This window comes from Eptatretus burgeri, chromosome 2 (assembly GCF_056783735.1).
Source record: "Eptatretus burgeri isolate ZD-2024b chromosome 2, Ebu_testis_v1, whole genome shotgun sequence".
NCBI classification, from domain to species: Eukaryota; Metazoa; Chordata; class Myxini; order Myxiniformes; family Myxinidae; genus Eptatretus; species Eptatretus burgeri.
In genome coordinates, this window is record NC_140962.1 from 29,241,085 (window position 1) to 29,264,405 (window position 23,321).

General features: G+C 42.1%; 2 protein-coding genes across 9 annotated transcripts in view; one reads left to right on the forward strand and one right to left on the reverse strand.

Moving 5' to 3' along the window:
* LOC147031694 (uncharacterized) overlaps window positions 1-14,152 on the reverse strand; it is a 133,147-nt gene extending 118,995 nt beyond the window's left edge. Inside the window, exon 1 of one of the 3 annotated variants that reach the window (XR_015050706.1) lies at window positions 14,009-14,152. The gene's annotated coding sequence lies outside the window, so the exon portion shown is untranslated. The remainder of the gene's footprint in view (window positions 1-14,008) is intronic. The other 2 variants (XM_085852169.1, XM_085852178.1) reach the window with 2 other exon arrangements.
* A 190-nt stretch (window positions 14,153-14,342) lies between these two features.
* Window positions 14,343-23,321, forward strand: part of LOC147031695 (uncharacterized) — a 28,458-nt gene continuing 19,479 nt past the window's right edge. For 2 of the 6 annotated variants that reach the window (XR_015050788.1, XM_085852476.1), the window contains exons 1-2: window positions 14,343-14,656; window positions 15,787-15,899. The gene's annotated coding sequence lies outside the window, so the exon portion shown is untranslated. The remainder of the gene's footprint in view (window positions 14,657-15,786; window positions 15,900-23,321) is intronic. The other 4 variants (XR_015050790.1, XM_085852489.1, XR_015050789.1 and 1 more) reach the window with 2 other exon arrangements.

Below are 23,321 nucleotides of genomic sequence, written 5' to 3' on the forward strand. Positions count from 1 at the left end.
TCTGAAGGCCAGCTTGAATCTGTTTGGCAGTTGATCGAGGTGCTTTCTCCACCATTCGAACAATCCTTCGCTGCAATCTTTGATCTCGTTTTCTCTTGCAGCCACGTCCAGGGAGGTCGACTACTGTGCCATGGGCCTTAAACTCCCTGATAACATTGTGTATGGTGGACACAGGAACATCAAGGTTTCTGGAGATGGACTTATACCCTTGAGATTGTCCGTGCTTGGCTACAATCTTGTAGCTGATGGCCTCAGATAATTCTCCGATTTTCTTTCTTTTCTCCATGCTCATTGCGGTACACACAGTGACACAAAACAGCAGATTGACTCCTTTTCTCTATTCAAACTGGTTGAACGAGTGATTTTTATATTACAGGCACCTGCAACTCACCACAGGTGAGTTCAATTCCAAAGTAAAGGAGAATCACCTGCTTGAAATCAAATTATTTCTCACAACTTCTAAAAGGTGCCAATAATATTGTCCAGGCCATTTTAGGATTTCTGTGTGGAATAACCTGAGATTTAGTAATTTTTTAGCTTTTTTTGGTTTGTTCCACTGTAAACCAAAGAAATTTATTTGTGGATACCAAAATATTATTCAATTTCAACAATTTTCGGGAAGAAATTGTGCATTATTTGAAAAAAAGTGCAAGGGTGTCAATACTTTTGGCCACGACAGTAAGTATACATCGCAAAATCATTCGGAAATAAAAACTATTAATAATAAAAAAACAGGGCTGGCCCGTTCTCCACCAAATTTTCCACATGTGCTGGTGGATACTCAGGGTCAGGTCATGGGCACAAATAATAATTTTTATTCCCCCCCCCCCACCCCCACCTCTCGCAGGAGAAGGGGGTGGACACGACATGCCAATGCTCCTGAGGGAAACGGTGTTTCAGATTCTCATAATAAAAAGGTTTGCTGGAAACTTTATCGCAAAAAATAAAAGTAAAAATAAAAAAAAAAAACTTCTGGCACAGACAGACAGAGAAAAGCAATTGCAAAACTGCAAAACAAAAGCAAAAGCGATTTTAAACCAAAGCAAAAACAATCAATTTGAGTGCATAGCTCCGTCTCGCACTGTGCTGTGGACGGGCCGATTAATATTGGATTCACATATCGATGTTGGATTTTGACGGAAAGGTTAATCTTTAGCCATCGTCAATTTGATTTGAGCACCAAGCCTAGCCGAATGCGCACACACTGGATTTTTGACCATTTATTTTATTTAATAATGGGCCTTTTCACCAATTGTGTAATGTACACTTTATGGTTCGTCAAAACTCTGTTGATTTTGGGATGCAATCCCTGATATTTTGAAAGTTAAGCATATCTTGAAAAAGGAGGGATGTGCAAAAGCTGAGAGAAGAGATACTTTAACCTGCATTATTATATGGTATAAAAGCTTCATTTTTGGAAATTCTGATCATGCATCTTGAGTGTTTGACATGGTACATAAAGACTTATTGGTGAAGACGAAGAGTTGGATGTACAGTGCTGTAGCTCTTCAAACAGTTTTGCACAGTGCCAAAACCTGGGACATTAAATGTACCACAATGAGATTTGAAACATTTCATAACGAGTGTTTGAGGGGCATACTAGTACTAGTTATTTCAAATTTGTTGCAAAATGGGGGAAACAGAGAGAGAGACAGAGACAAAGACAGACAGAGACAGAGTAGTGATGCAAAGAAGTGTTGGCAAGCATAATTAACTAATTGTAAGGTATATTTATGAAATGCTTGTTGTGACAACAAGGTCTGCATCCCTAAGCAACTGCTCCTTCTAAGACTTCCACATCTATGCTCAGCACATGGACCGAAAACAAGGTGGAATGACAGAGTGTGATGCCATCTAAAGTGTTTTGTTATCGAGGAAGGCAGGTGGTACGAGTTTTCGCAAGATGTTGACTAAATGCAAACAAGGCTTGGGGTGATGATTACCCAGGCACAGGAAGAAGACATTGAGAGACATGTGGGATTGAGGCCAGCCCCCCTTAACAAAAGCTGGATATAGCTTCTACTCTAATGCAGAGGAGAGAAACCACAATTGCAGAAGTACACAGTCCTGCAATGGAGAGCGATCATCGTACCATCATCATTGTGAGTAGAATCAGCTATCTTTCAAAAGACCCCAGGACATCAGAAGACACAAATACCACATACATCACAATTGTGATGGTTGGTGTATCATGTGTTATTAAGAATGCATGTTACACATGATCTGCACAACCTTGCCATCCACTTTGATGGCTGTATGGCCTATCATAAGTACAACTATTAAGGTCAAGGTCAAGGTGGGTGGGCATTTCCTTTAAATCCAAGAGACAACTCCATGAAACAATGAAAAATGAATTTCAATTCAAGGGATTTGAACCAATGGTGCTTATACAAGGGGGTGATACTATCCAAGCAGACAAGCCATCTGAAACTGCTTTTGAGAATTGAAAGGCTGGCAATGTGTATGGGTTGTAATGAAAAAGAGGAAGTAAGAAAGCAGAGGTGATGGAGTGGGAGGCAGACCAAAAAAATTGTGGGGACAGGTCAGGAAGAAGAAAATTGTGGGAGGAAAGTAACAAAAGGAAAATTGAATAAGGGATGGAGGGTGATGATGGGGCAGAGAACGAGAGAGAGGGGGAGGGGAGGGGGAGAAAGAGAAAGAGAAAGAGAAAGAGAAAGAATGAGGTAAAGGCCCGGTCACACCTTGACGTTTTAGCCAACGTATGCCGATTTTTGAATTTTTTTTCTAAAACGCTGGCACACGTTGAATACGTTATGGGTAAGTTTTGATAACATTGAGAGCACGCTGAAAAACACTGCCATACATTGTTGTACATTGGCTTTAAACGTTGTACTTTTTGGTTGTCCTCAAATTTTTTCATGCTTGAAATTTCACGACGTATGCCGGCGTATGACTCACACGTTCCGCTACGCTGGCCACGAGTTGTATGCACGGTCTGCGATCGTTGACAGACGTTAACACATGCTACTTGTAAGTTAATCATAAGTTGAGACACGCCGAGGTAATGTTTAGCCTACCCGAAGCTTATTTCTAAGCTATGATTAACGTGTTGTTGGCACGTTACGCGATCGTTGCCACACATCAACAGACGTTACTTTTAAGTTACTCATAGGCTGAAAGACGTCAGTATAATGGATCGTCCTTGCGTCAGCGTCCACGGCCACGGCCAGGACACTTATTTGCAGCGTTCTTCAAACTTTTCTTCGGCATGACGAGGATGTTCACACTTCGATGTCTAGCTTGGCTACGATTCCAATTGTCCATCGGCAGCGTCTATTTAAAATAGTTGAGTTTGAGCGTTTTAACACGTTCAGAAGAAACGCTTCAAATTTCCAAACCCCAGTGTCAAAAAACAAAGGCGAGTGACAGCAATTTAAATCGTTCATTGTAAAACAATGAAAATAGCTGAGTGGTACCGTTTAAAAGTCGTTGAGTGTAAAAAAAAATCCAATTGTTGAGCGCAAGCGTCTAATTTCAAAAGTGGAGTTTGAGCGATTTAGCACGTTCAATAGAAACGATTAAAATTTCCGAGCGCCAGCGTCAAAAAACAAAGGCGAGTGACAGCAATTTAAATCGTTCATTGTAAACAATGAAAATAGCTGAGTGGTACCGTTTAAAAGTCGTTGAGTGTAAAAAAAAATCCAATTGTTGAGCGCAAGCGTCTACTTTCAATCGTGGAGATGCAGCCATTTAAATCGTTGAGTGGCAGCCTATGAATAGCAAACCCCACGTCACCGGCAAAGATAAACTGCCGCACGATATGGATAAGTTAGGCTATCGTTGGGCATAGTTTGTGAACGCCGGCTTCACGGTACTTATTCGTTGGTATATCGTATCTATAAGTAATCAAAGCGCTCTATGCACATTATTAGTTCATTGTGCATTTGTCCAACCCGTTATGAATAGACCTAAATCGTAAAAACAAGCTATAGCTCATTGTTGAAAAAGCCCCATAAAAAATTAGCCGCGAAGAACTTCGAACAATGGTGAAAAGATGTCTCCTACCCGTGGACACGCGGACGCAAGGACGATCCATCATAACCCACACCCTCCCCCTCACACTCACCTACTACTGCCAACATGAACAAACTACTACTAATACTAATACTGATACTGTTACTGCTGACATGGACATCGACTCAAAAAGGACTCGAAAACACTGTTGGGTTCCCCTTTTATATACCAATTCCCAAAACCGCTGGGAACACGTCTTTATATGGCAGTTGTAAGCTAGAAACACGTTAATTTTTTTTTTGTCGACCGGAAGACGTCATTGGAATACGTCTACATACGTCGATGTGTGTTGGGACTACGTAAAGAATTGGTTCAAAGCACGTCAAACATAAGTTAGAAATAAGTTTCGCGTAAAAAAGACATTACCGCGACGTGTTTGACTTATGAGTAGCTTATAAGTAGCCTTTGTGGACGTGTGTAAGAGTCCACATATTGTGTGTAAAACTTATCCCCATCGCATGCGGAACGTGTGTCATACGCCGAGTACGTCGTAAAATTTTGAACATGTTTAAAATTTCTTGACGTACTCTACTTACTACGACGTATGATAGCGTACTTTAGCGTTGTACTCACATATACCAAACTTCCTCATACCGTATTTGACGTGCCCCAACGTTTTAGACACATTTTTCTTAGGTCGGCATACGCTGGCAAGATCGCCAAGGTGTGACCGCGATGTTGTCACTTCCATTTCTACGGCAGTTATGATTCGAATCGTTGTGCGTCAGCCTTTTAATAGGCTACGTCACGACATCGTCGGCGATGCGTGCAACGCGCTATGCCTAAGTTAGACTATCGTTGGGCATCGGTTGTGTAGGCCGACAACAGGTTCAGCATTCGTTGGTATAAGTTATCTATAACACAACGAAACGTTCTGTGTCCGTTACCAATGCGTTATACATAAGACCAAGTCGCTATGAATACGTCCGAATCTTAAAAAAAAAACATCAAAGTTCAACGTAAGCCAGCGTTTTAGATACATTTTAATACGTTTCCATCGCTGGCTAAAACGTCAAGGTGTGACCGGGCCTTTAGTAGAGGGTTCATCAGTTGGTAGGAGGAGGATACATTACAGGTGATGAATGGGAGACCAGCATGGGGTGAGTGAAAAAGAAAAGAGGGTTTTAAACATCCACACAAGCTTGAAGATGTTGCACCCCCAGCTTGACAGGTGGGAAAGATATAACAAGATTTGTGACATCAAACAGCTTTAAACATTGAAATCTGACACCCCTTCCAAATGTGGACAGGTGACTTGCTTGCTCTAGCCAAGCGTTACACCTGTGCAGTCAGATGTTAATGGCACCGACTCCATAGCAAGCACCATATGCGACGGTCTTCGAAGCACGCAAGAAACAATGCTCGTCATCATCATGTTCCATGCATGAAGCAGAGTATTGGTTCTGCCGAAGCAGTTACTAAGCTACAATATTGGTTGGGTTACCACTCAGATTCAGGAAGCCAGGAGAGGAATTTGGCCATAGTGCCGGCGATAACTCGCCAAATCTTCACGGCGACACCGAAGGATCTTTAACATCCACACAGGTGGGACGCCTAATTTAACATCCATCGAGCGAGTGCAAATACATTGATGAATCAACCTGCCAATGCCGATAGGAATATAAAAGACCAAATAAAGTCAAGAACCCTCATGAGATGGCCACCTTCATTCATAATGATGAATCAACAGGGAAAAGCAAGTTTTCAAAATAATTTACATGCAGGTCATTTCCAGATTTCACAATAATCGTTCATTGTATTTTTTAACACAAGTTTGTGCCAGTATACCTGTAAACATGATTTGAAACCTTTATACAGCATTGCATTAAAACAAGAGTACATGAGTTTAGTAATGGGCACAATGGTTTTGTTGTGTGGCTTAGCTGTGCAATTAAAAAACCCAACAACTAGTTTTACCCAGGTAACCCTAGCTACTGAAAGCTAAAGGGAAAACACAGAGCGTCATGAAAGGTTGAGAAGAGGAGAACATGGTACAATTAGGCACCTGGCCACCGAGGACCAATTAGTTCGACAAACAATGTTAGAAAGGGAAAGGGAAGGTTGGAGCAGGAGGGGGGAGGGGGTGGAGATGTGAAGTAAAGCAGTCCAACCCAAACCTACACAACATCACATCCCCATTATAGGATTTACTCATACGAGTTGTGAGTGGTGGAGAGATCTGCCTCAAGATTCGAGAAGTTGATATCCTAAGATGGGCTGGCAAGATTTACCGAGATTGGTAACCCTCCAAATAAAAAACAGAAATGCCTTGCACAGAGTTCACCTCGTGCCCTTTTCTCTCGAAACCTTTTTAGTTTTTTTTATTATAAATGAAGACTCAAAGGAACTGTAACACAAATCACACAAATATATCACACACACACACACACACACACACACACACACACACACACACACACACACACACACACACACACACACACACACACACACACACACACACACACACACCTTTGACTTCAAATGACCACTGAGCTTGGGGGATGTGGTGTCACTTATCAGGAGCATTCTGAGAACCTGTGATGCCATCTTTATGACGTTGCTTTTCTCTCCATGCTCAACCATCGAGGAATTTCCTCCTCCCCTTGGAAGCCAACTAATGAGGTTCGTCCATGTTCTATTCTTCAAATGCTGAGCATAAAGCAAGCAAGCAAGCAGCACAAACCAATTCTATTATATTTCATATGTCTCTGCCAATGTTGGAATCAAACTGATGACTTCCCGGACAAAGAGCGGACCTCCCGAACTAAGAGCGGACATTCTAACCACGATGCAACTGAGTATGGTAAGTAGAAGTATTGGTTTTTGTTGAAAGTGAACCATGTGCATTTGAATGTTCAAACAGTTAAAATAAATAAATAGATAGATAGATAGATAGATAGATGTTACAGCATAGAAAAGAACCAACAATGAAACCATGACAACTCACTTTTCAAACACAAATAAGGGTTACTAATATTCAAAGCATGGCATCCAATAACTGAAAATAAAATGATAAATTTCATATCAAAAACATGCAAATGGCATCAACAGATAGATTCTTAATAAAATGGAGCCAACGTGCAAACTTCATATATATATATATATATATATATATATATATATATATATATATATATATATATATATATATATATATATATATATATATATATATATATATATATATATATATATATATATATATACACATATATATATACACATATTAGTGTAGTAGAGAGCAGAAAAATCGTGCAAATTTTGATACAAGCATCAAATTTGGCATTTCTGTTCTGCAGGGCTTTCTGATAAAATCTGCCCGATTGGCCATTTGAAAATCCAAATTTTGAAAGAAAAAAAAAAAAAAAAAAAACTTAAAAAAAATTTGAAGTCACAGCTGGCTGAAATTCTTGAAGCACAAGTGAACATCCAAGACAGAGAACCAAGGGGAGATGCAGTCATCATTGATGGATCAGCACTTATCAATGCCCTCCCTCCACGCACTTCAAAGATATTTGATGACTATGCTAAAGAAGACATCATCCCAAAGGTGGAATCCTATGGTGCCAGGTAGGAGAGGGTGGACGTAGTGTTTGATGTGTACAAGAAGTCAAGTCTGAAGTCCGAGGCAAGGTCGAAAAGGGGGCAAGGAATCAGAAGAAAAGTGACAGCAACCAGTAAGACCCCAAGTAACTGGAGAAGCTTTCTTCGAGATGACAGCAACAAGACCGAGCTGTTTCACTTCCTTGCGGAAAAGATGTGTGAAGCACAGACGACAGGCACAGTCATTGTCACAAAAGGAGAAGATGCCATTAGCAACACAAGGAAGTCAATGGATGCTGTGTCTCCATGTTGTCATGAAGAAGCTGACACTCAAATATTTGTACACGCCAGGGATGCAACGACGGATGGTAGCAAGTCAATTATCATTAAGGCTAATGACACGGAGGTACTAGTCATAGCAATATCTGTATTGCCATCCTTACAGGAACTAGGTCTTGAGAACATGTGGATTGCCTTTGGCCAAGGAGCCAAGGCACGATGGATTCCAGTCGATGAAGTAGTTTCTGCAATAGGGCCTGAGAAAGCTAGAGGGATCCCATACTTCCATGCGTTCACTGGATGTGACGTCGTGTCTGCCTTCCGCGGTAAAGGGAAGAAAACTGCATGGCAGACTTGGAACGTCTTTGATGATGTTTCTGAAGCATTCACCAATCTCAGCCAGCATCCAACATTGATTTGTGATCTTGACTTTTTTGAAGTTTTTTCTTTTTTTCAAAATTTGGATTTTCAAATGGCCAATCAGGCAGATTTGATTAGAATCCCATGGAGAACAAATGTGCCAAATTTGTTGCTTGTATCATCAATTGCATGATTCCTCTCAAAAATTGTGTTATCTGCCCCACTATATATATATATATATATATATATATATATATATATATATATATATATATATATATATATATATATATATATATATATATATATATATATATATATATATATATATATATATATATATATATATATATATATATATATATTTGATGAAATCTTCAAAATTGATCAATTGGCATTTTACATCACAAAAACTTAAGTGTTGTCCAGCAAGGCCAAATATGATCAGTGTCCCAAAAATAATTTACTCAGCCAAATCAAGTGGTCTGTATTTTTCACCACACACCACGAAACCAGACATGGCGGTGTAGTATTTATAGTGTCCGCTGTGATTCTGGAACGTCAACGGTTCGAACCCCGGCAAAGTCACATGAAATACTTCAAACCAGAAGGGCACTCTTCAACGTCGCCAGATATACCTCCACCCACATGAAAACAATATGGCTGCTGAACCACATGACTGATGACGGCATCAATTCTCCCCCCCATACAATTAATCCCTAAATGAGTTCAAAAATGAATTCACACACAAAAAAAAAAAAAACGAAACACTATTTTCCATGGGGAAAAAAACATTTTCAATTATTTCCATGGAGCGGTGTTGGAAATAGAAGTCCAAAGTTTCTCCCCCACCCCCACCCCCCCCAACATGGCTGCCACACCAAGTGACCAATGATGTCATAATCACAATTAAAACATTTTGCATGAGTAGTCACTCCTATGGTGAAAATTTTGTGTCAATAGGATAAGCGATTGCAGAGAAAACAAATAAAATTAGCACGGACGGACAACTTGAAAACAATGCCACCGGCAACTTCTTCAGCCTCGGCATAAAGATGGTACATGCTGCTTTGTTCCTCAACTCTCGGCATTCAAAAGGATAGAAAACAGACAAACAACGCTGGGAATACAAGATCAAACTACCCAGTATAAGCCTTGCCAAGGAACTGCTTCGGCAGCACCAATCCTCCGTGGATAGAGCATGGTACAGGTTTATTTCCAAGTAGACAAACACTCAGAGATATTGTTGTGGGCCGGGTATCGGCGACGAACACGACCGCTAGATGGAGCAGTAGAGTCGGCTCCACCGAACAACCAGAATCTAGATCGTACCTTTCCAATAACTCCGAAGGGACGGCTCCCTGACAGGACTGTGAATTGTCAATAACTCAACAGCGTGGGACAGGGTTATCTGCCAAACTTCAAAATACCTAGAGGCCCACGTGGCGAGATACCGAGGAATTCACACCCTCGACGGAGCTCGAACGGGACGAGCCGTTACCGTGCTCGCCCCGTGCGTAAACCAAGCGGATGGTTATCGAGGTCCCGTCGGTCCAAATGCACAACTACGGCAGCAACGGCCTTTTTAATCCACCAACACGCACCGTGCTAAACCAATGAAGAAAACACAGAAACGGGCTGATACATTTAACAGGGGATTTATTTATAATAGGGAGGAAGGGAACACACAAGGAGCAGAGTTAAACCGACTAAAATAAATGCAAGTATGTACAAGGCACTTAAACAATTCTACTTGAAGACGGGCCCACAGACACACACACAGACACACACACACACACAGACACACACGAACACACACACACACACACACACACACACACACACACACACACACACACACACACACAGACACACACGAACACACACACACACACACACACACACACACACACACACACACACGTGATGGCCGCGACCCTTATTGAAGGTTCCCAGCTCGTGGGAAGATGAGCTGAGAACCAGAGCTATCTCGGACCTTCCCGCCTCGTGAGGTCTTCGACGTCCAAGATCGACGGGACTCGAACCCGCAACTCGATGCCGCTGCAAGCACCGGGTACGGAGGGCAGTGTCGGGCTCCCGCAGGCTCCTCCGGCATGCAACGAGACCAGAGCCAGCGACAAGGCGAGACCAGAAGCCAGCGACGAGACGAGACCTTCACGTTCCAGCCAGAACGTCCCGAACAATTGAACTGGCCAACGCTCCTGTCACGAGCACACTGTCTCTCTCAACGCTGGTCCAGACAACCATACTTTCTCCTCGGGCAGGAGGGCTTCTTTCCTTCGCCACTCGCCTCATTGAACCGTTGCGTCGCGCGATTCACTCGTCGCCCCCATGATTGGCTGAAAGGGTGCCAAGTCCGCTGATTGGACTGGGGGGGGTGGGGGGGTGTGACGGCAATCGTGGCGGACCGCCCCTCAAACAAGGAGAGTAACATGATCCTGCGTGGGCTGCACTTATTGGCCGACCAGCGGCAACCTCGCTCGCATCCCTCGGATTGGGCGAGAGACGTCAGGTCCTCGTGAACTCCGCCCACGTACGTGCTGACACGCACGTGTGCAATGGTGCCGGTGGAAGGAATTGAAGGCAGGTGTTGGCATTAGAAAGTTGTTGTTGTTGATATAAAAATGTAAAAGAAAACCCTATCAAAATAACTCCGCAGCACATGAACATTTAATTCCCATTAGACTAGGGACGGGACCCTAACGAGAAACACGTACTTACCGATATAACTGTTCTATAGGGACCTGAATGTTGAGTGCAGTAAGCTTCCAGATTCATAACAATACATCTATACAAATCATTCCACAACTTCAAAAATATATTATTCAATTGATGATGGTGAGGCCTTTGCACACAAGGCTCATAACGACTCAACAGAAACATGTTCCTTGGGAATGCAAAACAACAACAAAAAAAAAAACACAAAAACTTACAGCTGTTAAAAAAAAACAAAAAAAAAAAACTTTTAGAATCAGGGCAACTTTGTGTATTTATAAACTCTGGAAGCAACGAAATATGTTACAGACATGATATAAAGTTCTGGGATGTGCAGGAAAAACGGCTCAATTTGAAATTCAGAACATGCCTTGCAATTGCAGCCTTTCTGAAGCTGCATCCACTTGAACCACATTTACCTCCACCACCGAAGGTGCTCAGACATTAGGTTTTCACTGCTGTTTGTTTGTCTGTCCGATTGTTAGCACGATACCTCAAAAAAGTTATGGATGGATTCAGACGAAACTTGGTGAACGAGTTAGTTTGGTGACAAGAACAAGGCGATTTGATTTTGGTTCAAGTCCGGATGCAGATCAGGGCTATCGGTGGGATACAAAAACGTAAACTGTTTCGCCTGGTGGAGGTATATGCTCTAGCAAGTGCTGTTCTAGTTAACATTTGTAAGGACATGCACGTCACAGTGTTTTATAAACAAAGTTACTCTGCGAGCGCTCACCAAACATTTTAAAAACCACATCCATGCAGCCGTAACTTGTCGACAAACACACACACACACACACACACACACACACACACACACACACACACCTGGCTAGATGATTTAGTGTGGTGATATTTCCATATAAAGTGATACTTTCTTCTGGAACACACTGTGCACATTTGAAAAAAGAATTGGGATAAACTGTACCCATGTTTGGCCTTGCCAGACAACACTGTACTCGAGTTTTTGAAATGTAAAACACCAGGTGATAAATTTTGTCATGTACAGGTGTATATCTAGTGTAGGGTGTTTAGATATTGGCAATAATCATAGCCCAGCACCCTTTAAAAAAAATGAAAAAAAAAAAAGTATGACATTCCTATAATTGGCACAATAGAAAACCCTTAAAGTAAACTCAAGCAGCATTTTATTTCTTTTACTTTGTTCAACAATGAGAGAGTAGAGCAGTTTCTACATACAACACCAGTGACAAGGAGGCACAGCACGATTGAAGACTTGATAATAAAAATGCATTTTCCTTAATCTTGCAAAGTTCAGAGCAAGAACCATTTACACGTTTTGAAACACCTTCTCGAGTTCCCTTCCAAGGAACTTCAATGCAGGAGGTGGCCATCAGGCCCATCAAAGCCTGTGCTCCAATTGTCAACCTCGGGTTGGTTGTCCATGGTTCATCCTTTTAAATGCCGAGTGTCAAGCAAGGAAATAGCCCGTACCGTATTTAAAGCCTTTGGTACAACTCAGACAGGGTTTGAACCAGGGACTTCCCAGACTCGGAGCAGATCCTCTAAAGTCTAACCATTGTGCCACTGAGTGTGGTTAATCAAGATAGTTCCTTATTTCACAATTTATACATGCTCCTCAAAATTCCCAACACAAAAAGATCCCACACAACACACAGTCAAGTGTACATCAGAATATAATCATCAAAATACGCAACTTGGTGTCTGTCTGTCTGCGATACATTCGGTCGTTATTTATCCATTCTCACCCAAACTTGCCAGAGGGACTAAGGGTCACACAATGGAGGTTGTACCAACTTCATTTGCCCCCCTCCCCAAGGTGGTATCTTGCCTTGGATGAAATCCGTGTTGAGGTGTATATCCGTGTTAAGATAGCTAATCATGGCATTTTTCCAAAGCCGCTTCCAATACCACTAATGACAATAACATAATATTAACACTAATTATACCCCTATCTCCAAGGGTCCCCCCCCCCACCCCAATTGGACAAATATCGTGTCAACGTGTATAAATAGCTTATCATGGCATTTCTTCGGGCACCCCTACCTGAAGATTTAACAGTTTATACTGCTCCGTTAGTAATAACAACAACAATAAGAATATAAATAAGGAAAATAACATGCTCCTCCTTGCTCCCGTATTAGGAGTGGGGGGGGGTCATGTAGGGAGCAGGTGTTCGAGTATTTAAAATAAATAACTACAGCACAGGTAAAATAAACTGCACCAACTTGACAATAAGAACACCCTTAACATTGGTTGGACAGTTTGTGTTACCAATGGATGCTTCGTGATTCTCAGAACCGAGGTTCGAATCCTGCAGTGTGTGTGTGTGTGTGTGTGTGTGTGTGTGTGTGTGTGTGTGTGTGTGTGTGTGTGTGTGTGTGTGTGTGTGTGTGTGTGTGTGTGTGTGTGTCTCTGACATCGATGTAAACCGATGTCTGCCAATGTCTTTGTCCTGCAGGTGATAGCAGGTACCACGTCCACAAGGAGCCTCAGATGGAGGTACAAGAAACAAAACGTTTTTTTCGCTCCACCTTTATCACCCTCCTCCCCCCCCAACCGCAATCCCCATCGATTTGCATTAACGTTGAAACGCGAAATCCGAGTTAACATCACCACCAAGGTACAGTCAAGATAATCATGTGACCGAAATTATCTCCACAACCCAACAACAATTAGCGTCACGTGAGACAACACACACTGGGAAATCAAAACAAATAATCGCTTAACGGAGTGTGAGGCACAAACGGGGCCCAAGCATCCTCAGGACTGAACAACCGGACATAACCATGAACATGACGGCCCACGGCGCAATGTTCCATCACACACGGCTCAGCGTTATGTTGTTGTTGTTTCCACAATAAAGGTTGTTAATTAGTACAAGCGGACCAGGCCGCCCAAGGGCGAGGCCTCTGCGCCTTCACTCAACCAGTCCCTCCGCTCTTTGGTGAGAACGCCATGTCTTCATCCGCACAGGCGACGCTCGAAAAATAAAACTTTATTCCCTCACTCGGCACGATTGCTAATATCGATTGATAATAATAATAATAATCGCTATGATAACACGAACCTCCAGCTCCCCTCAGCGCACAGTTCGACCGCACGCGGCCTCTCCCTCCTCACTCGGGGGCCATCATGACTCTGCGCGTCACGTGACTCTGTGCTCTCCAACTCGCTCTGGCGTTGGAGTCACGTGACTCTGTGCTCTCCAACTCGCTCTGGCGTTGGAGTCACGTGACTCTGTGCTCTCCAACTCGCTCTGGCGTTGGAGTCACATGACGCACGGCTTCCTCTTCACACTCGTTTACATGGCCTCTCGATTTTTTTTTTTTAAACACATTTACACCTCTTCGCGACGGACAAAATATGCTGCCTTTGATTACTTCATAATGATTGTTTTGCCAATGATCGTTTCACCCTCTTCCTTTTCTCGGCTGTTTCTGCAGATTAAGGCGATCTTATGCCAATAAGGATGGTTTGCTAATTAACATTTCTCGTGGTATTTATGGGAGGAATTTAGAAATCAATCAAGGTTAGCCCAGGCTCCGACCTGTCGCTGCCCGAAGTGAAAGCCACCGTGGGATATTGTTTGTCGTCGGGTTGAGGTTCGGAAATCAAACGCACGTTCAAAGGTAACTGGTGAGTGTGCGACCATCCTGTCACAGTTTTTTTTAAAGTCGGATCAAGAATTGACTTCTGACGATTATATAACTCAAAGGTAAGTACCTGTGAATTAAACCATCGTGACACTTTTCAAATGAGAAACAACTTTTGTATAACAACGCAAGATTAAAATAAATAAAAAAATAAACCAATGTCACCTGCAGGGTGACCCGTATCTTGCCAAAAGGTGACCACGTGTGACTTCTTTAAGGTCACACTGAGGTGAACAGAGCTGCTATCCACCAGGAGCGACTCCTTGAGGAATATCTGCCTACGAGAGATTCCGATGAGAATCGTTCTACAGAGTAACCATGAAAAATATGCGTTTTCCTCATAACGTCACCAAATGACGTCATAATGTCTCAAGCTTGACATATCTAGAAAGCACTCATCGAGGTGTTCAATTTAAGGTACTACACGATATGGTTCCTAAAACTTGAAAATTTGACCTTGGGGTCAAATCTGTTTGAGCTCAGGCGCTAACCATGAAGGTCAAGGCCAATCGCCACCAAAAACTAATCAGCTGATCGCCAGACCATGAACTATATTCCCATAAAGTTTGGAGACGATTCGATTAAAATTACTCAAAAAATAAGGGTTTCGTCGACTCCCCTGATTTGCGACAAAGTGACCTTGACCTTTGACCTTCAAAATTTTATGCGCTGAAAGGGACCTCTATACGCCTCTGATATGCGAAGTTACAAAAATTTCCAATGACAACTGTGTTCTGCAGAGTGATTTATACGTGATTACAGACAGACAAAAAAAAAACACATATGAAGGTCAAGGCCAATCGCCACCAAAAATTAATCAGCTGAGCGCCAGACCATGAACTATATTCCCATGAAGTTTGAAGACAATCCGATCAAAATTACTCAAAAAAATAAGGGTTTCGTCAACTCCCCTGATTTGTGACAAAGTGACCTTGACCTTTGACCTTGACCTTCAAAATTTTGTGCGCTGAAAGGGACCTCCATAGGCCTCTGATATGCGAAGTTACAAAAATTTCCAATGATAACTGTGCTCTGCAGAATTTTTTATACGTGTTACAGACAAACAAAAAATAAAAATAAAAAAATAAAAAAAAACATACAACCTGACTAACATAACTTGCAAAAACTTCGTTTTGGCAAGATAAAAAGTAAACGTGTGTGTTTGTGTTTGTGTTTGTCATGTCTCTCTCAGACACCGATGTCTACCAATTTCTTTGTCCTGCCTTAGACAAAGTCCACGAGATGAAAGATGAAGGCACGAGGTACCAACCAATGTACCACGTTCACTGGGAGCCTTAGATGAAGGTACATGAAACACAAAACGTTTTCGCTCCACCTTTATCACCCTCCCACCGCAATCCCTATCGATTTGTATTGACGTCGAAACGCGAAATCCGAGTTAACACACATATATATATATATATATATATACATATACAGGCTGTCCCAAAAAAAATATACAACTTTTCATCTGCAAAGAGGATGGTCATAACATATATTTTTGGAATGGCAAGCGCTCCGTCCCACTCGCGGGGTATCGGGACTGCACCGGCTCCGATCGACCCTCCGACCAGGAACAATCACCAGGGACCAGGTTCGACGATCCGTGGCAATTAGACGACCTACACCAATTCGACGACCTTCACCCGACCACGACCAGACGTGAACGAACAAACAGAACCTCAACCTCTTCCTCCGAACGAACGAACGAACCATAAGCAGGGTCTCTCCAACAACTCGCAACAATTCTCATTCAGGGACAAGGGACCAGCGACTTTCGACAACTCTCGACAATTCTCATTCAGGGACAAGGGAACCAGCGACTCTCGACAATTCTCATTCAGGGACAAGGGAACAGCGACTCTCGACAACTCTCGACAATTCTCATTCAGGGACAAGGGAACAGCGACTCTCCTCGCCCACGCCTTTTGTAGGGTCGGGCTCCGCCCTTTGCTCCGCCCCATGCCCCGCCCCGTTCTTGGCTCCTCCTTCCTTCGAGACGCTTCCACAAAATGCCTCGAAGGGGGGCGTTCCTCTCCCCCGGCCGCGTCACACCACGCATCCGCCAATCGGGAGAGGACGCACCACCCCCTCACCCTTTCTCACCAAGTGCGGGGAAAAATGGTGGGAAAACCACACAGGCGTTGTTGGTTTTCTTCTCCACGCGCCGTACGACGAGGGAAGGAAGATTCGGGCGGGAGATATTTAAGCGTAGTTTTGGGTGGGAGATGCCCCTTCGCACCCTTGTTGCTGCTGCCACTCCGCTCCTTTCATCCGTCCCGCAGAGATCGTGACCGCATGGTGCTCGTTGAATGGCGAGTGGCAAAGATGGTGGTAGCGTAGTTGTGGAAGGTGGCGTCGTGGTGTGGATGGCGTGATTGTTGGCGTCGTGTAGTGAATGGCGTGATCGTTGAGATGTTGGTTTTGCCGATGTTCGTTGTTGTTCTTGCACCAAAATAACGACAGCAAAAGAAAAACGACTAACTGAAGAATCGCAGCCTGAATGGATCACACATATTCCCTCTAAACAACGGGTTTGGGCTAACTACACATAAACTTACCGATATATCTCACCTGAGGACCCTTTATGGTGTATTGCGAATTTCCACAACCGTAACATACATATATACAGCTATGTATATGTATATATATATATATATATATATATATATATATATATATATATATATATATATATATATACATACATATATATATACATATATATATATATATATATATATATATATACATATATATATATATATATATATATATATATATATATATATATATATATATATACATATATATATATACATATATATATATATATATATATATATATATATATATATATATATATATATATATATATATATATATATATATACATATATATATATATATATATATATATATATATATATATATATATATACATATATATATATATATATATATATATATATATACATATATATATATATATATATATATATATATATACATATATATATATATATATATATATATATATATATATATATATATATATATATGTATATATGTATATATATATATATATATATATATATATATATATATATATATATATATATATATATACATACATATGTTGCCTACCGGCTTGTCTGTCTGTCTGTCGCCTCCATTTTGTCGTCTGTGTGTCCCTCTGTTCGGTCCAGTGCTCCGTTAATACAATGGCAATTTTGATGAAACTTGGTTGGTAGGTTCATACCATGACCTGGTTGTGTGCAAATGAGAACCGTTGCTATGGACACTACCGTTGCCGAGCAACGGGACTTTGAAATTTTTGAAAAATCATAAAAAAATTATTTTTTTGAAAATCAAAAATTGGGCCACGAGTGACTGTGGGCAGTACATTCAGCCATATTGTCAAAAATTTCCAGCCGGATCCTATGAAAACTGTCGGAGAAGATAGACTTTGAATGAACCCTGGTTGAAAACAATAAAACAAGCCGGTAGGCGACATGGCTGCTCGCTCTAGATGGAAAGCTGGCCGACGCGACTAGCCGATATTCATGTACATGCTATCAATCAATTTAGCACAATAAATATGATTATCACAGCCCTCTTAGTTTGCGCCCAGAAACCCGCCTTGTGAAATTTCAAGCATGTTTCCAAAGAGACTCTAACAAATGGCAGCCCTGGTAATTCCATTTATCTATTCGCTAAAGATTTTATTTTTTTATATGATGCTGTAAGACATTATCCTTGGGCACAAAAAACAGGTCCCTCGGAGGTCCAGTTTCGGAGGTATTGATTTTTTTTGTGCAGTCCACAATAAGTGTACGATGTACGATAAAGTATTTTAGCTGTTGCTAAGCAACGGAGGTGTGCGTAGCAACCATTCATTTTTGTGTACATGCTAGCCACATTGTACACATTTCACCCAAGTTTCATCAAAATCAGACTCTTTCTCTTCGAGATATTCGCAATTAACCGTTTCTGAAATGTTCGACATGTACTCACCCAAAACCTATCTCCTCCTACAAATATTTTTTGTTCGGGCTGCAAATTGGCATGAAGGGAGCAAGATAGATTGAGCACAGAACTCTAAGCTTCGATTTTCGTATTTTTTTTTTTTTTCGATTTTTTGACCACTTTAAAGGGCCGTTTGCTATGCCGTTGCTAGGGCCCGGGGTCCCATATTCAAAAGCACACGATTTCCAGAAATATTAGTCCTACCTACCAAATTTAATTGGAATCGGTTGAGTGGTTTAGCCCCTAAGCTTGACCAAAGTTTCGTGGACAGACAGACAGATGGAAATGTCCAGAATAAGGGTGCTTTAAGAGCAGCCAAAAAACGAAGTTCGTTATATCTCAGAGACTATGAGTCAGATATACATCAAACTGGTATGGTAGGTTCATGGTATGTCCTAGTTATGTGTGAGAAAGAACCGTTGTCATGGACCCCTCCGTTGCCTAGCAACGACCGAAAAACCTCTAAATGTGGGGGTATTTTAACAAAAAAAACAATCTGCAGCATTAACCCTTGAAGCTAGAATCATGAATTTTCTTCTGCTTAATCCTCAGGTCATTCCCCCATCACACATGCCCATCACGTCAGGTTCTATTCGGTAGTCGACTACCCATGTCCGCCTACCAGCTTGTCTGTCTGTATGTATGTCTGTTCGGTCCAGTGCTCCGTTAATACAATGGCGATTTCGATGAAACTTGGTTGGTAGGTTCATACCATGACCTAGTTGTGTGCAAATGAGAACCGTTGCTATGGACCCATCCGTTGCATAGCAACGGACCTTTGAAATTTTCTATAAAAATCTCAAAAATTAATTTTTTCGAAAATCAAAAATCAGGCCATGAGCGACTGTGGGCAGTACATTCAACCATATTGTCAAAAATTTCCAGCCGGATCCTATGAAAACTGTCGGAGAAGAAAGACTTTGAATGAACCCTGGTCGAAAACAATAAAAAAACGAAGTTCGTTATATCTCAGAGACTATGAGTCAGATATACATGAAACTGGTATGGTAGGTTCATGGTATGTCCTAGTTATGTGTGAGAAAGAACCGTTGCTATGGACGCTTTTGTTGGCTACTAACGGCTGAAAAATGACTAAATTCGACTTGATCGACTACCCATGTCTGCCTACCGGCTTGTATTTATCTTAGTCAATCATACTTTCAACTCCCACGTCGCCAAATAAGAAATAACGCTCATACTTTTATTTTATTCAAGTTAAATTCAAGAGATCTCAACAATTTTTGGAGAGACAATTGTTCTACATTATGTAGTAAAAAGGAATTTGGGGATTATATGAAGCACGCGACTGAAAAATATAAATATATTGTTGTGAAACAAGATGAGATATTAAGGGATATATTTTTTTATTTTATAAACAATTACATATATAAATGACAACGATTATTATAAATCTTGTGGGTAAATCTGCTTCTGGAAAAAAAAAAACTTTCATAAATCAAGGTTCTTGCAGAGTACAAATGAGATTATTTTAAATTTGCTTAAAAACACTCCATGATACGCATTGTATCCACAACAACTAGAGCAATAAGACCTGGAGAAGTAGAAGGTGAAGATTATTGCTATATTTCAGGAGAGGAACATATGTGATTGAGGAATGAAGGTCAAACATTTGAGGTTTCTCTTGGTACAAAAATATATTTACATTGTAAGAGTGAGTGAAAGAAACTAAACTCTGGTGGTCTTGGGATATAGAAACTAATCCAGAAGGAATGAGACAAATTATTAAACATCTGAGTGGTAATGGGGTTAAAATTTTATCATTCGGTTTTGATGTTGATGAAGAAACTCAACGCAAACCTATGAAAAGCAGAGATACAAGTATAAGTGAAGAATAAATTACAACTCGTATTAATGTTAATAAAGAATTTGATGAAATATTTAAAGAAAAGGATTTATTTGAACACATCTACTTTAATAATGAAGAAAAGGAAAATTTCCTTGTTGACCTTTATAAATCAGTGAATGATATTTTCCAATAAAAAAAATGGGTGCGAAAGAAAGAGTAAGAAGATTTAAGGAGCATCAAGAGTTTGTTTCAAAAGTTGTAAAACAACAGCAAGACATAAAGAAGAAACGCAGACAGAAACTAATGGGTGAAGAAGCATTTGAAAGAAAACAAGAGGAATTTTTAAACCACTTTTAAAAACTTCACAAGAAAAAATTCTAGATGCTGCCACAGTTCCCACAATAGAAAATACTCCTAAAAAAACTTTAAATGTTAAAAGATTTCAGTCAAACGACAGAGGAAGAATTAGAGCATAGAGGAGAATTAGAAGATGATGATGAAGGATTATTTCAACAACTGGAAGAGATTAATCAACCCCCTGATTATGTTGTGAATGCTCTTCAAAACAATGAATATTCAGCGGATTCAAAAACCAAAGCAGTACTCATTCCAACAGAACAACCAACAATATTTCATCTTGTTCAAGAAAAGGTATTGATATTGTTGCGGATTCGCGCCCGCCGGCGTGCGAACGGCCACGTAACTCGAATCGCGGCACGTCGCCCACCGGACAGACAATCCAATCGTGACCCTCTCGGACTAACGCCGGGAACTAGTCACGGGTGGACCTTTCGGCCTCACCACGATCGTGCCAATCGGCCCCCCGTGTGGGATAGGGTTGCTCGCCAAATTCGACCTACCTAAGTACCCACACGGAGGGTAGACTGGGCGATCGCACCTCGCCGCAGGTCGACTTCGGACACGGGCCACTTTAAGCGACCCGTTCCGTACTATCGGGATAACCGAGCGGTGTTATCGTCAACCTGGACGGTTCGATTAATTATCGGGCGTTTTAGCCCACGACCAACCCTTTACGTGAAGTAAGATGGAGGTTCAATAAAGGAAAAGACGAAGCGAAACGGGAAAACAGTTCAACATAATTCACATTTATTTCGCGATGGCACACGGAAAGCACACATATACAATTACACCAAAAGCAAATGTAAAAGGAGAAGAAACACACAATATTACACAAAAAGCAAATATAAAAGAAGAAGACAATGCAGAGCTATCCGACTACCGAGCACACGGCAACACTTATACAATTTTACTTCACAGACGGCGCCGACAACACATATACCCAAAGCAAAAGAAAAGGACCACCCTCAAGGATGAGGCGGGCCTGGGGCCGAGACCGCGTCGGGCCTACCCGTCTGATGATGAGACGCAAAGTGGCGGTGGCGCCCAACTCCGCGGGCCTCGCGGACAGTGTCTGGTAGGGGGTGGGAAAGGGGCCCCCTTGTCGCACTATCTCAGCGCGGGGGGAAACAGGAGGGGGTTGTTGATGCTCGGGGGAAAGGAGGATATCTCCCTGTCTCGGGTCCCGCGACGAGCGTCTCCACCACGACCTCGGTCGCGCCGCCGGCCTCTCCCTCCGTAGCTCCCCGACTCCGACGCGAGCACCCCCTCAACCGCCTTCGCCGCCGCCGCCTCTCCACAGCTTCGTCCGATCGCCCTCTCCGTCTCCTCTCTTGACTCGTCCCAACTCTTCACTGGCTCCGCGAACTCCCAACTGCGAACTGCGAACTTCTCCCCTCCGAACTGAACTGTTTGGCGAGCGCGGCCGTTTATATCCCCCGTGGCTTCGCCCCTTCACCTTTGACCCTTTACCTCCGACCCTTCACCTCTAACTGGCTCCCCATTGGACCGAGGAAAAGTGGGCGTGAATGCTTTTTGATCCATGAATTTGCATATAGCGACCGCACTCCAACGCCCTGGAGGCGGGGCCAAATCGCCCCACGCTCACCGATAGGATGGAACAGAAGTGGGCGTGAGTCGTTTTTGATCCGTTTTCCTCGGAAAGTCTGTGATGTTTCTGAACACGCTGCTTGGTGCGCGCCCTGCACGAGTCCAGTATCGGTGCCCACAAGTGGCGCAAGAATGGTGGTGATGCGATGGTGGCGAGTTGTGACGGTAAAGGTCGTGGCTGTTGTTGTGAAGCGGCGTTGTGGTTGGTGGTTGTTGTTGTGAAGCGGCGTTGTGGTTGGTGGTTGTTGTGTGATGGCTGTTGAGACGTGGTTGGTGGTGGTAGTAATGGCGGCTGGTCCAAAATAAAGATAGTAAAAGAAAAACGGCTATCCTGAGGGGTCGCAGCCTGAGTGAATGACATTTATTCCCTCTAAACAACGGGTTTGGGCCTAACTACACATATACTTACAGAGATATCTCACCTAAGGGACCTGAATGGTGGTTTGCGAATTTCGTCAACCACAACAATATTTAATGATGAATTAAGATTCTTGAGTTCTGCTCAACCCCCTGTTAAACTAATTCCGAGATTGTTTCTTCCAATAAAAGATGGAAAAAAGGTTCAACTGTGAGGGATGAATCAAAGTATTTTGATCAACCATTGGATACAGAAAATAAGGATGGTATAGTATATTGTTATGGTTGTGGAAATTCACAGAACACCATTCAGGTTCCCCAGAGGTCAGTTATTTCGGTAAGGGTGTGTTCCAGGTTAGATTTCCCCACCAATGTATAACGGGAATTGTTTGTGTGCCGGGCTGTGCATCTTTGAGGTAGTGTTATTCTTTTCTATCTTTATTTTAACAATAACAACAACGACAACCCACGGCCGCGTTTGATGGTGATCTCCAACACGGCCGCGTTTGACGGTGATGTCCAACACGGCCGCGTTTGCCGGTGATCTCCAACACTGCCGCGTTTGC